Below are 16,026 nucleotides of genomic sequence, written 5' to 3'. Positions count from 1 at the left end.
CGAAACAGCACGTACAGCACGTACAGCACTTCCTCAGGCAGTGCCTATGTCAGTGTTTTTACTCTGAAGCACTTAGGTTCTGGAAGCCATGAGATATAGCCAGAATTTGCATGTAAATAAATTTGTTACTCAGTTTATATTCTGTGCCAACCACTGCCTTGAACTGCACACTCCGGAAATTAAAAGCGATGTATACATAATGGCCCTGAAACTTCAAGTCCAATGGAACAGATGAGACTGCCACTTAGGTACGAGGATACAACATTTGATGCTAAACTGTGGGTCAAGGTCAGAAGAAAAGAAGTTTAGGGGGGGATTAGCGCAATCAGGGAAGGCTTCATAGAGGGTGTCGGGTTTTTTCCAAGCCTTGAAGATCTTTATATTCTAAGTAGGTGGCAGGCATAAAGGAGAGGCATATCAGACAGGGCGGCCACCTCAAGAAGGGGAAAGAGAGGATGCATGTGGCATATTTGTGAAAACAGAATTGAGTACCAGCTGCAAGTACAAAGAATGGGAGTGAAGACCAGATTCTGAACTGCCCTGTGTGGACAATTATTAGAAGAGTCCACTGGTATGAATTTTAAAAGATACAGCACTAGCCATCCATACAGTTTGGGTCGGTACTAAAGGATATCTTCATTTCCTCCTCATAGAGGCCTCCTGTAGCTAAAAAAGAACTTTGCAAATCTGGACTTTTTCCTTTTGTCACATATTCTCTGTTTATAGTTTTTATTTAATTAACAAAAGCTATACTATCAAATATGTAGATGTTCCCCCCAAACATTTCCCATTGGTGGCAGATAGTGCCAGATCAGTATTCACGGCGGGGTAGCCGAGGGCTTCCACAAGGGAAGCAGGGTGAGGTTTATGCCTGTCTTTGCTCTGTAACAGAATGTTCGGAGAAGGGAAACATGGAAAGGAATATCATTGCCAAATGGGTTCCATTCTTCATATAAGTGATGGCTTTATTTTGCCTTTCAATAAGAATGGCTTTCCCCAGGGCACATATGGTACATAGACAGTTCAGGCTCATGACACAAACTCAAAAAACGCAAGGAATGACAGTGGGGGATGTGGATACTCACACTCAAGCTCTGCCTGCTGGTTGACCTCCTAAGAAATTCTGCCTCCTTGTTCAAGTCAGTTACCCTGAAATCTCCATACAGAAGTTCAAGTGAAACACAACTCATTAATGTTGTACTTGGTTAGAAAAAAAAAAAAGGAAAAAAAGCATGTAAAAAAATAAATGCTTGTGTTCAAAATATGGGTTCTTTGGGGGAGATGAGTTGTTTCCTGTGGTGTTTAGGGAAGTGGTTAATGAACTTATTGACTACAAGGCAATCATTTTTGAAATGCCAAGGATGATGGGGGTAGAATCAGACACGGAAGAAAAATTAATGTGTTATTTTCTATAAACGGAAAGGAGGAATTTGGGGTAATTACTTTTCTGAAAATTAAGGTTATCATTAAAAGTAATATACTGACTTTTCTGTAGATTTTGATAGCTTTCAAAACACATTCATATTCATTGTTTCATTTGATTCTCAAAACAACCCCAGGAGGTAGGGAGAGTGGATTTTTTTTTTTTTTTCATTTTCCAGATAAAGACCTAAGATTTTGAGAAGTTAAAGGACTCAGGATTATATCGCTAATAAGCGGTATGTCAGGATTGAAAATTCAGACCTTCCGACTCAACTCTGGTCAAGTACAGAGGAAAAGTAAAGGCTGGGAGTTAAAAGTGGGTTTGTAAAATGCAATTAATTGAAGTATAATTTAGTGAGTGAGAGCTCTCTCTGGAGCAGAAATTGCAAATAGAAGCCTGAGGTAATCATCTAGCAGCAGATGAGCTTGTACAATTGTGGCCCAAACAATAGTCACAAAGTTTTTTCAATTGTCAAAAACATTTAAAAATCGGGACATTTCATAATAAAAATCTAGATTTCTAACCTCTCTTTTACAATCTGCATAGATGGCCCCACTGGGGAACATTCCCATGCAGCCACAGCCAGGAGGAACTTGGGAGCAGCTGTCCTTCTTAGATGGTCATGAGCTCTCTGGTTCGCCTCAATCTTGCCACTCCCTGTTGCCGCCAGTCCTGGTGACCAATGGTCTGTTGATATTTTCCATCACACTGTACTGCTGCTTTTCTCCACCCATCTGTATCACATCCTGGATTCTAGAGGCATTTGAATTTGTGTCTTCAAGTCTGGAGGCAGCATCCAGGCTCTATCCATTTCTACCTAATTTGAATGTGGGCAAATTGCTTTCCAGGTCAAGGCTTCCATTTCTGTTTCCATTCTATAAAATAGGGATGATGGTGGTGGAATGTAGTGGATATCTGTTTGTTGTTTTTGTTTTTGTTTTCCCAGCATTAATCCTTTCTTTGGACGTTCCCGTCTTATGGGAATAAGAAGACCCACTTGTTTTTTCTCTCGGATGAGTGACCCTGGCTACTCCAATCAAATGTAGAGAAACCAGACTTAGAATTAAGAGTTAGTGACCCAAACAGACATGCATGTGTGGTTTGGTTTGCAAGATCTACATCAGGTTTCTAGAGACAGCCCTGGCAGATACGTCAGTGGTTGATACCATTCAAAATTCATTATCAGTACATTGGTGGCTTGAACTGGAATGCTTATGCCTAATGTAGGAAGTAAGTAGGTTTCCCCAACTCCCTGGTATGATGTCAGCGATTATCTCTGGTTGTGAAACTTCTTCGTCTGGTTCCCTGGACCTTCCAGAGATTTTGCAAGCTCTTTAATATACTGTAGTGCTTGTCTTTTGCTAACTGGCTCCCAGATCTCTTCTCCACCTTTCTCCTATTCTACTCTGTGTTGCTTTAGGTAACTAAAATTCATTTCCTAAGCTCCTATGTCAGCAAGTTTATAGGATCTAAAGTTTATGCAATTTGGGGGCTGTCTTTAGTCATAATACAAAATTATACATACAAAATTATGTACAAAAGGGAATATTTATTTCCTAGGAGAAAAAAATAACAGTCCAGGCGTGGTGGTTCACACCTGTAATTCTAGCACTTTGGGAGGTCCAGGCAGAAAGATCGCTTGAGCCCAGGAGTTCACGACCAGCCTGGGCAACATAGTGAGACCTCATCTCTACAAAAAAGAAAAAAAAAAACAGCTAGGTGTGATGGTATGCATCTGTAGTCTCAGATACTTGGGAGGCTGAGGCAGGAGGATCCCTGGAGCCCAGGAGTTGGAGGTTGCAATGAGCTGTGATCATACCACTGTATTCCAGCCTGGGTGACACAGCCAGACTCTTTCTCAAAAAAAAATTGTAAAACATTACAAATCTTAAAAATTTACTCAGAATTTTAAAAATCAAGAACAAATAAAAAATCTGGAAAAATAAGGTCTTATTTTATTAACTGTTGAGATATATCTCATAATTTTTTCCTAGAATTTTTAGCTTCATCTTTGTTTCTTTTTATAACAATAATTTTCTATAGGAAAAGCAGAAATATAATTGTCTTTCCTCAGTATGCTAATTGGAATTTACTTTTTTATTACTGACAATTTAGAAAAGTTCCCATTCATAACATTATTAATCTTACATAAATTGTAGGGATCATTGTCAATTGTGGGAAAACCTCTATCAAGTTGTTTTCACAGGAGAGCTGTAAGATTTTAAGATAGTTTAAGTTTCTTGTGTTGCAACCAATGAGTCTGTCATCAGTTTCTTGGGGTGGAGACATCTGAGGTGAATGCCAGGTAAAATGGCACAATGGGTGTGTGTATATTACTACAATCCATTCTAACACCAAGACATCAACAAAAACCTTTTGTTTCACCTATCTGAGTGTCTGGTGGAGTATTTCTTTTTTATATTTTCATTTTTAAATTTTTTAAAATACTTTCCACTTTTATTTTAGACTCAGGTGGGTACATGTGCAGGTTTGTTACATGGGCATATTGTGTAATGCTGAGGTTTGGGGTATAATTGATCTTATCACCCAGGTAGTGAGCATAGTACCCAACAATTTTTCACTCCTTCTCCGCCTCCCTCCTCCCCTCTCTTGTGGTCCCCAGTGACTATTGCTTCCATCTTTATGTCCATGAGTACTCAGTGTTCAACTCCCACTTATGAGAACATGGATGCAACTGGAGGCCATCATCCTAAGCAAATTAACACAGGAACAGAAAACCAAATAATGGCTTCCAGCTGCATCCATGTTGCTGCAAAGGGCATTGTTTTGTTATTTTTAATGTCTGTGTAGTATTCCATGGTGGTGTGTAGGTACCACATTTTCTTTATCCACTTGGTGGGCATTTAAAATTCATGCTGGATGTGGAAAAATTCTTAAGCGTATGGGGCAGTTCTATGTCTACAGGCTCTCTGGTATTCCCAGGCTTCACACAATGAGTGGTATTAGTAGCCCTCAATTCTTACGTCAGCTACAACCGATGGTTTAAATCTACACAGAAAAAAAACTGTGAACCATATACACATATCCCACTAGACAGAAACTAAATGAATCTCCAGCTCAACTCCCCCTAATCAGTCCCTAGATAGGGGCGTACTTGAGAAGTATAATGCAGGGGATATCAAAGTACAAAAAGAAAATACTTGTAACTATTTAAATTAAAATACTATACTTTTTCAAACTGTATACATATGACCATGTACACAGTTTGCTAGCACCCCTCCCAGGTCTTAGGAGTGTGCACAGTGAGTGGCTCAGAAGCTTGAGACTCCCTAACTTCCCTCTCAATCCACTTATCCTTTTACCTGATTTGGCCAAAAGGAAGCACTGGCAAGAGATGGAAGGCTCCTGGCTTTTTGGATGAGACCATTTAGCTCTCCAGCCTAGGATGCATAGTGCCTCCTGCCTCTGGTAATCTTTTTTTGAGACAGAGTCTTGCTCTGCCGCCCAGGCTGGAGTGCAGTGCCGCAATCTCAGCTCACTGCACCTCTGCTTCCCGGGTTCAAGCAATTCTCATGTCTCAGCCTCCAGAGTATCTGGGATTATAGGCGTGCACCACCATGCCCAGCTAATTTATTTTTTATTTTTAATAGAGAGGGGGTTTCACTATGTTACCCAGGCTGGTCTCAAACTCCTGACCTCAAGGGTTCTGCCCGCCTCAGCCTCCCAAAGTGCTGAGATTACAGGCATGAGCCACCGCACCTGACCTGCATTAATCTATCATCATACCATTTCGTTTTCAGATTGTCCAAAATATTTGTAACTACTTTCCACATTACATTTATTCTATCAGTCACCTAGATCTACTAGACTGGACTCTGTTTTATGTTTGTTTTTTGATCAAATAATATGCTCAGAAATATTTTTATATTTCTAAATTTGGCCTAAAGATTTTGTACAGATAGATGTCTATTGTCTACATAAACTTTTTTTATGAGGCACCCTATTGAGCCCATAGGTTGATCTGAGGACCATTGTATCTATATATCTTTATTATTTATTTATGTAATTTTTATTCCATCTATCTAGAGGTAGGGCATATAATTTTTCTCCATAATTGACAGAGCATGCCAAAGGTGACATATGGTATTAGAGGAAAGCCTTAATTACGGGTGAGCACAAACCACAACCCTCTAAAACACAAGATAAAATAAACACATACAATAGGGCCAAGTTATTAAAAATGGTACAAAGTGGAATCTGTAAATATTTTAAGCCAAGTCATCTGGTAGCATTAAGGCAAGAAACAGAAAATGAAATTTTATTTAATTTGGAAAAGCATGCCTGGGGGAAATAATGTATAATTCAGATATATCTGAAAAAGAGCAAAGCCAGGATGATACTGATGCTGAAAGAGAATTTAGAAGAGTAGAGACAACAGATTTGGTGTTCGCATCGTCATCAGATGGTAACAATATTTTACGGGCATAAATTAGACAGCAAACTGATTAGAGAACAGCACATTTGGTATTAGCAGTTGACAGTAAAAGGAAAAGACGAAGCAGTATAGACTGGATTGCAAGGGACTGACAAATATGACAATGACGACATTTTCTAGTTCTTTAACTTTTTTGTCCCTTTTTGCATTGGAGACATTTTAATAAATGGAACCGATGACTATAAAGGACAGAGAAAATGATTCAAGTCCTAAAATTTGAGAAGGAACTCTAAGAAACTATCCAGTTAACCCTCTCATTGTACCGATGAAGAAGTGAGGGTTAGACAGAATAAATTATTCACCCCAGGTCATTTAGCCAACCAACGTCCTCTGTTTCCCCTCAGAATTTGGTTTATGTATAAATTTATAATTCTATAAATGTTGACTGAGGGAAATCTTATAACTAACTGTTAAGTATTTGATTATCATAAATGATGTAAAAGAATACAACATTTTTGCATCGATAAAAGGAATAATGTTATCATAGAAAATATCTTATTACAAGTGTTAGGTGCCTTGTCTTGTTTTTTTGTGTTCTTGGTGCCTGCCTTGTGTCTGGCACAGAGAAGGCATTAAATAAGTAGGATAGTCACTAAATGGATCATTGGCTGATGACTAGGTGGTTGGATGAAAGGGAGGGAGGAAGGAGGGGAGGTAGGAAGGGAAGGTAGGTGAATGAGGACTTACAAATGGGAAATGTAAATCTGTTCCCTAATTTCCTGAGGAAGAATTAACTATACCAGTTCTGGGTCATGCTATCTCAAACTGAACACAGAAACAAACACATATTTTAATCTTGAACAGCAAGGACTTCATATCCGGCAATATAATATATCCGGCTAGTCTCATTTCATGATCATATCTCAAAGACCTGAGATTGCCGAGTGAGCTATTTAGCAGTGTAAATAACATGAGTAGTAACTATTTACCTAAAATTACAAAGACCTCACTATCCATGATTAAGTGGAGGGATGCCAAATTAGTGAAGAATCTGAATTATGGGACACAGTTTTATTGCTTTTAGATACATATAGGAAATGGGAGTAGGCTAATATTATCTAAGAGATCATTTGAGAAAATGATTTTCATTAATTGATAAGAATTTATAATTATCATCTCAACTATTAGTAAAAGAATGCCTCCTACAAACTTAAGGCTATTTTGAAATGCTTCTCTGGTATAAAAACATTATCGGGGTACCTCTTTTACGCTATGAATCACATATGCAAACCTTTTTCTTCACACCACCCAGCCTGTCTGAATTTTCACAAATGCGGAATTAGTAGAATTCGTCTGAATTGACGAAGCCTTCCCAGACACTGCTGTTGTTGGAAACAACAGGCATCCTGTTGAATAGTTAACTAGAGATTTTGAACATGTGTTACTTAGAAAAAGTTTCAATTGAGCCTGAGTTCCTCCAGCCAAATGTGTCTGTCTCACGGATAGTGTAATCATCTAGTACATTTTTTAAATTAATGAACAGAAAATTAGAGGAAGGTCTGCCATTTCTTTTTCTCTTTCCTCCCTCTTTATGTATAGCTGAGTTCAGTCACCATCAGCACTAAATTCCATTCAGAGTTCACCGCCATCACGATAGCTAGTGCAGTTTTAGGTTAAGCATATTTTATCCGTAAATTGCTATATTTGGTTCTCGAGTTATTATTGCAGTTCCTTGGGGTACATTTAAATCCACCTTATTGTAATAGATTATGGAATATAGTGGCTAATGTGTCTAATGTAAAATAAATGACTATAATGATTTATGATGCGACACTTCAATTTTATTGAACATAAGGATCATTGTACTAAAATGGATGGTGTATTGCTGGTTTAGCATAAAATACTGAATAACATATTCAAGAAAATGAATGGCTTGGCCAGTTCATAATATTCTACCCCTTCAGCTGAGAGGTCTTTAATAAGCAAGAGTGTCATTACACTTGGAAATGTATGTGTAGGTAATCCATTATCTAGAACAATGACAGGGATCTGCTCAAGTCCTTATTAAAGAAGGAAATCTTTAGGAGAAAATGTAGACTTCTTTGGTCTTCCGGAAAGAATGATTTTCACCCAGCCACATAGCCACTATAATAGTGCTTAGCAGAATTGTAAGTGGCCTCCACATTTAAAAATTATCACCCTGAAACTCTCTCATGACCTGCGAAACAGAAGGGAATTTCAGAAAGGTTTTGATTTTTTCAGCATTGTCATCGGACAATATCCTTAATGTCCTTTTCTCTGTGTCAATGAACAAACCTTTTATTTTAACTCTTATGGTGCCCAGCATAGATAATAACTCATGCTCTGTCTTGCCCCGGGACTCCATGTTTATGTTTGATCACTGAGTAATTAGATTTGAGAAGACCTAATTTAGCCATTAATTCTTATTAACTATAATATTAAAGATGATTTTCAATAATACATTGGACCAATTTATTTGTGTTCTCAGACCTGGGGAGATGACAGAAAATTCTTATATGGCAAATGATGTGTTTAGATTAATGGTGAAGTTTTATCCTCTGAAAAGTGGGGGAACATGAGGAATAAGGGAAGTGACATGCATGTTTTCTCACCCTCTTATCCTGGTGATCCTGAGAGTCTGCCATCAAACCCTCAGGTCCTCCTGGGATACAGTTTAATGACATAGACAATGCCCACATAATAACTAAATCCTTGTGGGAGTATCTTAATAGCATCCATTTCATTCCCTGGAAAGATAACTGGTTTCCCTTCTGTGGAATGGCCATGTTGAGACAGGGTGAGGGAGTTTGAGTATTTTGAATCTGACAGCTGCATTATAGGTAAGACTGTCATCAATTCCATTACCCATTTCCCTTCTCAACACATTCTTAGTTTATGCCTGTTCTCCATCCCTTGTCCCAGACAATCTCATCTGACCAACCAAAATTAAAGAGCTGTCAGGTACCATGAAAACCCACGAATGAGGGTCTTTTCCTCACAGGCCTAAGAATTCCATTCAACATGATTGCATGCATGCATGGCAGTTTTGTTTTTTTTCTCCTGAATAACAGAGCTCACCACTGCCTGAGAAGACACAGGTCGTGATGAGAAAGTGATCTGATGGTGAAGTAAACCCTGTATTGGTAGAATTAAGGAGTTTTACCATCCAGAAAAGAGAGATGTTCACAGTGGATTCTGTACTGTGTTAGTTGTAGATGGACATTTATTGATTCAGGATATACTCTCAGATCACTTCTTTTCATTCTTTTGAAAAAGTGATCTAGCCTAGAACTGTTCATTAGAAAAGTAACTAGCACTATCTCAGTGTCACAGTTTAATTTGGGTGGTCAAAAGTTTGCCATAAATCAGTCTGTTTCTGGAACAGTGGGGATGCTTTCTCTGTAATAAAGATCATCTTTTTTTTTTTTTTCTTTTTTTTGCTAATGGATGTTTTGCCTTTGGATCTCTTGATGCATCAATCTAGACAAAGGCAAGCGCTGCTAAGGAACTTCTGACCCCGGAAGTCACCCCAACCTCTACAACATCCCCACACCCACTTCCTAATCTTTACGATTCCTCTCCACAGCAAATTCTGTGCAGTCATTGAACATTGCCAGGATGTTTTCAGAAAGAATATTAGGGCATTTTCTTTTTTTCCTATTACCTTCCTTATCTTTCCTCAAAATATTATAGTAAATTAAAATGACTCGTAAGGTCTTATCACCATTCCATAAGATATTACTTTCTCTGTAGTAGTACTCTCACACCAGCTTCAGTTTGAAACTATGGCTGATCATCCTTGGAAATGATCTATGGTATTTGCAGAAAAGGAGCTTTCCAGGGCCAGGACATACAACTGAAAATTTGGCCAATAAAAAGCCTGTCTGCTCTGACGCCATTACTAGTTCATCAGTCCCTGACCCAGGATTTCCAACCTTTTTCCCTTCTGCCATTTCCTTGCATTTTACTTTGTTCCTCATGTCAAATATTTAATTTATTGCTTCTAAATGCTAAGTCTCACTTCTAGCACCAAAGTGATATTTAGAATCTAGACTTCTATTTATGTGAATCCGTAGGTAGAATTATTGATGTTAACATACCTCTCAAAAAAGTGCTAGAGGAGCTTTTTGTGAAACCTGAGATTTACTTTTTTGTTGTTGTTTTTGACCAGAGATATGATTTGGCTTCTTTTCCAGTGAACTCAACTCCCGCTTCCTTCAGTCTTGTAGCATATAGTCAAACCCCAGGTAATGCCTCAATGTTAATCAGTTAATCCCTTAAAAATACTTTGATTTATGGAGCAGAGGATAGAACCTGGGAAATTTTGAGGTATCCACCCAACATTGATATTTAAACATGCTCATTCTTTATATCCTTCAAATTACAGGGCCTGTAAGTCCATCAAAGGAACTTTGGGTTTCCCTTTGGGAGCACTGTTTTTCCAAGTGGTATAACCCCAGTGTGGAAATCTGTGTTTAACAAGCGGACCTTTTTCAGTATGAGGCACAGTAAGTTTAGGATAAGCTTAGAAACCATCAGGGTTGTTGAGTACAATTATTCCTGAGTTAAACAGGACAAATGACCCATTATAAGTTACGTGTGATGCATTCAGACTTTGGGAACTTGACCAGAATGTCTGAAGTGTACAGGGAAAAACCATGATCATTTACTTGGATGGAGTGGTTAGGTACTGCTTCCACCAAGCTAGAGGTAACTGAATATTGGTGTAATACACTGTCTTTTTTGTTGACCAAAAAAGTTAAAGTATCTACAGGAAAATTTAACAGATACCAAAATAAAATTTTTAAATTGTGCTATCAGGTTGGGTACAGTGGTTCACACCTGTAATCCCAGCACTTTCGGAGGCCGAGATGGGCCAATAACCTGAGGTTAGGTGTTCAAGACCAACCTGGCCAACATGGCAAAACCCCGTCTTTACTAAAAATACAAAAATTAGCCAGGAGTGGTAGTGGGCGCCTGTAATCCCAGCTACTCGGGAGGCTGAGGCAGGAGAATCACTTGAATCCAGGAGGCAAAGGTTGCAGCGAGCCGAGATCGTGCCACTGCACCCCAGCCTGGGTGACAGAGTGAGACTCCATCTCAAAAAATAAATTTAAAAAAAATTGCACCGTCAGCCATTTAAGTCTTGAATCAATGCAAAGACACCTTGCTCTTTGGTAGAGAGCTCAGTGTTGTGAAGTTGTAACTTCTCCCCAGAAGAAGCTGTGAATTCAATGTGATGTTTTCTAAAATTTAAAAAAAAAAAAAAAAAAAAAAAAAAAAAAAAAGATTATTTGGGGAATTTGTGGAGGCAGGCAGTAGAAGGATGGATGCTAATTGAAGTGATGATTCTTAAGTTCATCTGAAAAAATTAAAAGATAATAGTTGAAGGAAAAAGTTTGTAGAAAAAAAAGACAGAAGGAAAGACCACTTTTCCATGAAATAAAATGCATTATAAGCAATAGCAATCAAAACAATGAGTTACTGGAGTAGCAAGATGAATAGTGCAGCACTGGGTCTGGAGGTATTCCCAAATACATATGGAAATTCAGTATAAGAGGTGGGTATTGAAATGAGTGATGAAAACATATACTATTTAATAAATGTTGTGGGGGAAAGCAAGCTTCCTACCTCATTGCTTCCCACAAAATAAACCTCAGATATGCCATAGAGGGATAAATGATTGGGACGAAGAAAAAGTTGACACTGCAAAGTTCTAAAAGAAATATGGGTCTATTTTATACTTAGGGAAAGAGGACCTTTTTAGGAGTGACATGAAATGCAAGAGCTAGAAAGTGAAATATTGATTTGACCACAAAACAAAAGTAAGTTCTCATCAAAAGTCAAAAGACAAACAACAAGCTAACACAAGATATTTGCAATACATACTACTATTTCAAAGATCTGATTTTCTTACTGGCCAAGTACATTCATTTATATATCAGTATACACATTGGCACATGTATATAAATACATATATGCCATTTTAATTTCTCCAACTAGATCCCTAATACTTTTGTGCTCTGGAAAGATACAAACAAAATTTTTACTATGACTTTGGGACATCTTTGAATTAATATAATTTTAAAATCATATTTTTATAATGGCATAAGCATGTATTGTATAAACATAAAGTAAAATCTGTTGATACTGTGTTTAACTTGTAATGGCCCATAATTCAATGGTTCTTAGTCTTTTCGAAGACAAAGACTCCTTTAAACATCAGAAGCTGTGGCCCCGATCCTCTGAGAAGTGCACATAAGTGCAGATACCCAAAATTCAATGTGAGTTGGAAATCCCTGCTCTAAATAGTTCTAAAGAGAGTTGGTCAGTGTTCTATTGCTGTATAACAAACCAACCCCAAACTTAGTTGCTTAAAACAAAAACCATTCTATTGCTCATGATTCTGTGGGTCAAATACTTAGGCAAGACTCAGCAGGTCCAGTTTCCCCGGGCTTCATGTGGGGTTGTCTGCACATTACTGGGGTCAGAGGATCCAAAAGGGCCTCACCTACATGTTTGGGGCCCTGGTCCTGGCTGTTGGCAGGGGTGCCTCAGTGCTCCTCCATTGACCTCTCTCCAACAGAATAGCCTGGGCTCGAGGCAAAAACATGGAGGCTCAAGGCAAAAACAGAAGCCATGTGATCTCTGAAGCTCTGGGCCCAGCCAACACACAGCATCACTTTCACCACATTCTGTTAGTCAAAGCAAACCACAGGGTCAGACAAGATTGAGGAGAAATAGACCCAAAGTAGGAGGAATGGCACAGCCACATTACAAAAGGACATGTGGGATAAGAGCGATTGCTGTGGTCATTATTAAAGAACAACCTACCACAATAGAGTTATCTGAAAATGTGCCACTTTTAGCAACAGATGAATTTGTCCATTTGCGCCCTAACATTCATACACAACAAAACATAGTAATCTAAGAGTGGCTGTACACTATAATAGTAGTCTACTCAATTTAAATTCCCAAGGATTTTCTTTTAACTTATTCAAAATCTTCCAAAATTGAAACTATGAATGCATACCTGGAATGGGAAAGTAGATGCCATAACTTTGGCTTGTATATTTCATCCATTTTTATATGAAATATTTTCCATAACTTAGCTCTAGTTTAGGAACTCTTCAGAAAACCCACACTGTCCTAGATAATGAAGGGCCACACATTTTTATGGTGGACCTCTATGCCCACACCAAGATGAAGAGCTGGAGAAAAAACATAAACCACAAACCTAAAATGGATGAATATAGGGATAAGATTTAGAAATTAAACTAAATTTATGATTTCAAAACCCAGGAAGACTTCCAGTTAAGTGTGTTCAGCTTAACTACAAGTTTATCTCCCTTCTTAAACACGATTCACATTCTAGTACCTTAATATTAAATGACAATAGGCAATCAAGGATCACCAAGCACATGAAGAAAGCCTCTGCTAAACTAGAAAGCAAAAGTAAACAAACAAAAGATGACACTCAAGGAAGCAGAGCTAAGAAAGGAAATGGAAGAAAATCATGAAAATCATTGATTTCTAGTCTTGGATAAATTAGAAGATACTGTGTACTATTAAAGAGCAGGTTCAAGGCCGGACACAGTGGCTCACGCCTGTAATCCCAGCACTTTGGGAGGCCAAGGCAGGCGGATCACGAGGTCAGGAGATAGAGACCATCCTAGTGAACACGGTGAAACACCGTCTATACTAAAAATACAAAAAACTTAGCCGGGTGTGGTGGCAGGTGCCTGTAGTCCCAGCTACTCGGGAGGCCGAGACAGGAGAAGGGCATGAACTCGGGAGGCGGAGCTCTCAATGGGCCGATGTTGCACCACTGCACTCTAGCCTGGGCAACGGAGTAAGACTCCGTCTCAAAAAATAAAAATATTAAAAAAGAGGCTGAGGCAGGAGAATGGCGTGAACCCGGGAGGCGGAGCTTGCAGTGAGCTGAGATCCGGCCACTGCACTCCAGCCTGGGTGACAGAGCGAGACTCCGTCTCAAAAAAATAAAATAAAATAAAAATAAATAAATAAAATATTAAAAAAATAAAATAAAGAGCAGGTCCAATCAGAGCTCCTCCTCTCTGGCTCTCTTTGCCATCTCTTTTTGACTTCTGGAAATGTAGCTTCCTGTGTGTCTGTCTGATGGCATCACCAAGGTATCCAATGACATGAAGGTGCACAAGTTGTTGATACCAGAGGAGGTGAAGAAGCTCAGGAAGGTGGTACTTTTCTGCCTGAGTGAGGACAAGAACTCATCCTCAAGGAGGGCAAGCAGATGTTGATGGGTGATGTCAGCCAGACTGTCAATGGCCTCTCCACCACCTCTGTCAAGATGCTGTCAAAGACTGCCACAATACCGTCTATGATGCAAACTGTGAGACCAACGAGAGCAAGAAGGAGGACCTGGTGTTCAGCTTCTGGGCCTGAGTCTGCACCCCTTTAGAGCAAAATGATCTGTGCCAACTCCAAGGACACTATCAAGAAAAAGCTGACGGGGATCAAGCATGAATTACAAGCAAATTGCTACGCGAAAGTCAAGAATGACTGCACCTTGGCAGAGAAGCTGGGAGGCAGTGCCATCATCTCCCTGGAGGGAAAGCTTTTGTGATCCCCCTTCCTGGAACATCTGGAAGCTCCAGACCTGCCCACAGGGGTTGCAGGCTGCTGTGCTCCTAACAGACAGGAAGGGACTGGAGAATCTCAGCAGGGGGAGAGTAATCCTTTCACCCCAGTTGCCAAACAGCTCCCCACCAAGCCCTGTTTTTTCCTCTCCCTTCCATCCCTGACAGTTCTAGCCTTCCCAAATTACTTTTGATCTTCTGATTCCTCTTGGGTTGAAGTGTTAACAGGAAGGAGTCCTGATCCACACCTCAAGAGAGGGTTCTTAGATCTCATGCAAGAAAGAATGTAGGGCAAGTCCACAGAGTAAAGTGAAAGTAAGTTTATCAGAGAAATAAAGAAACAAAAGAATGGCTACTCCATAGGCAGAGCAGTGCCATGGGCTGCTCCACAAAGGATACTTAGTTATTTCTTGATTATATGCTAAGTAAGGGGTGGCTTGTTCATGAGTTTTCTGGGAGAGAGGCAGGCAATTCCCAGAACTGAGGATCCCTTCCCCTTTTAAACCATATAGGATAACTTCCTGATGTTGCCATGGCATTTGTAAACTGTCAGGGTGCTGGTGGGAGTGTCTCTTAGCATGCTAATATATTATAATTAGCATTTAATGAGCAGTGAAGGCAACCAGAGGTCATTTTCATGGCCATCTTGGTTTTGTGGGGTTTGGCTGGCTTCTTTGCCACAACCTGTTTTATCAGCAAGGTCTTCGTGGCCTGTACCTTGTGCTGAGCTCCTATCTCGTCCTGTGACTTAGAAGGCCTAACCTCCTGGGAATGCAGCCTAGGAACTCTCAGCCTTATTTTACCCAGTCCTTGTTTTGGATGGAGTCGATCTGGCTCAAACGCTCTGACAGAAACAGACCACGTACCCCGCAGGCACTTCAGTTTGGGGGGAGGGTATTTTTTTAATAACACCCCAACTCCTCACCTATTCCTTATCCTTCCTCTGCTGCCAACTTCTAACTGCAGTGCTTACTCATGCTTGTCTGTGAGTTGTGTGTATAAATGGAAAATTGTGGAGATGAGCCCTCCCCATACTACTGGTTCTTCTCCCTTTTTTTCTGGTCACGGACACTCATGGAAGCAAGACCAGTAGGGGACCTTCAGTTTAGGGGTGGTGGGGGGGAAGCAGAAAACAAAGTGGTGGGGCGAGGGGAAGAAAGAACTTTTGGAAATAAAGATAAAATTACCCAAGTGAAACAAGTTGTTAAATGCAAATTTTCTTACGTACTCAGTTTTAGCTAAGTCCAAGACCAACAGATTCCAAATCACCTGTTGAGACCATGCAAGAGAAAGTGAGTCTGACTTTACATCCCCTTTCATCACCTACCTGAAGCACATATGAAAGAAGATAAGATTTATTGAGGAAGGCTGGTCATGAGAATTTCTTAAAGAGAGTTAACAGTGTGTTCTTTGCTGCTTATCTCCCCCCGGGAAAGTAAGGGGATTGCCCCCTCTACCCCAGAAGCGAAGCGAGTTGACTTTTAGAGAAATACTCAAAGATATTGCCGTATATCTCCCTAAAATTCTGAGGGGCAGTGTGATTGATATCCAGCTGGACCTGCTAAAGT

General features: G+C 39.6%; 1 protein-coding gene and 1 pseudogene across 3 annotated transcripts in view; both read left to right on the top strand.

The window, feature by feature from the left end:
* Positions 1-16,026, top strand: part of LOC105488933 (retinoic acid receptor beta) — a 770,293-nt gene that overhangs the window by 478,350 nt on the left and 275,917 nt on the right. The window lies entirely within an intron of this gene.
* On the top strand, positions 5,738-15,537 carry LOC105488962 (cofilin-1-like; annotated as a pseudogene).

The sequence above is a fragment of the Macaca nemestrina genome, chromosome 2 (assembly GCF_043159975.1).
Source record: "Macaca nemestrina isolate mMacNem1 chromosome 2, mMacNem.hap1, whole genome shotgun sequence".
Classification (NCBI taxonomy): Eukaryota; Metazoa; Chordata; class Mammalia; order Primates; family Cercopithecidae; genus Macaca; species Macaca nemestrina.
The sequence above is the reverse complement of the archived record's forward strand: the minus strand, read 5'-3'. Positions and strand labels throughout refer to the sequence as shown.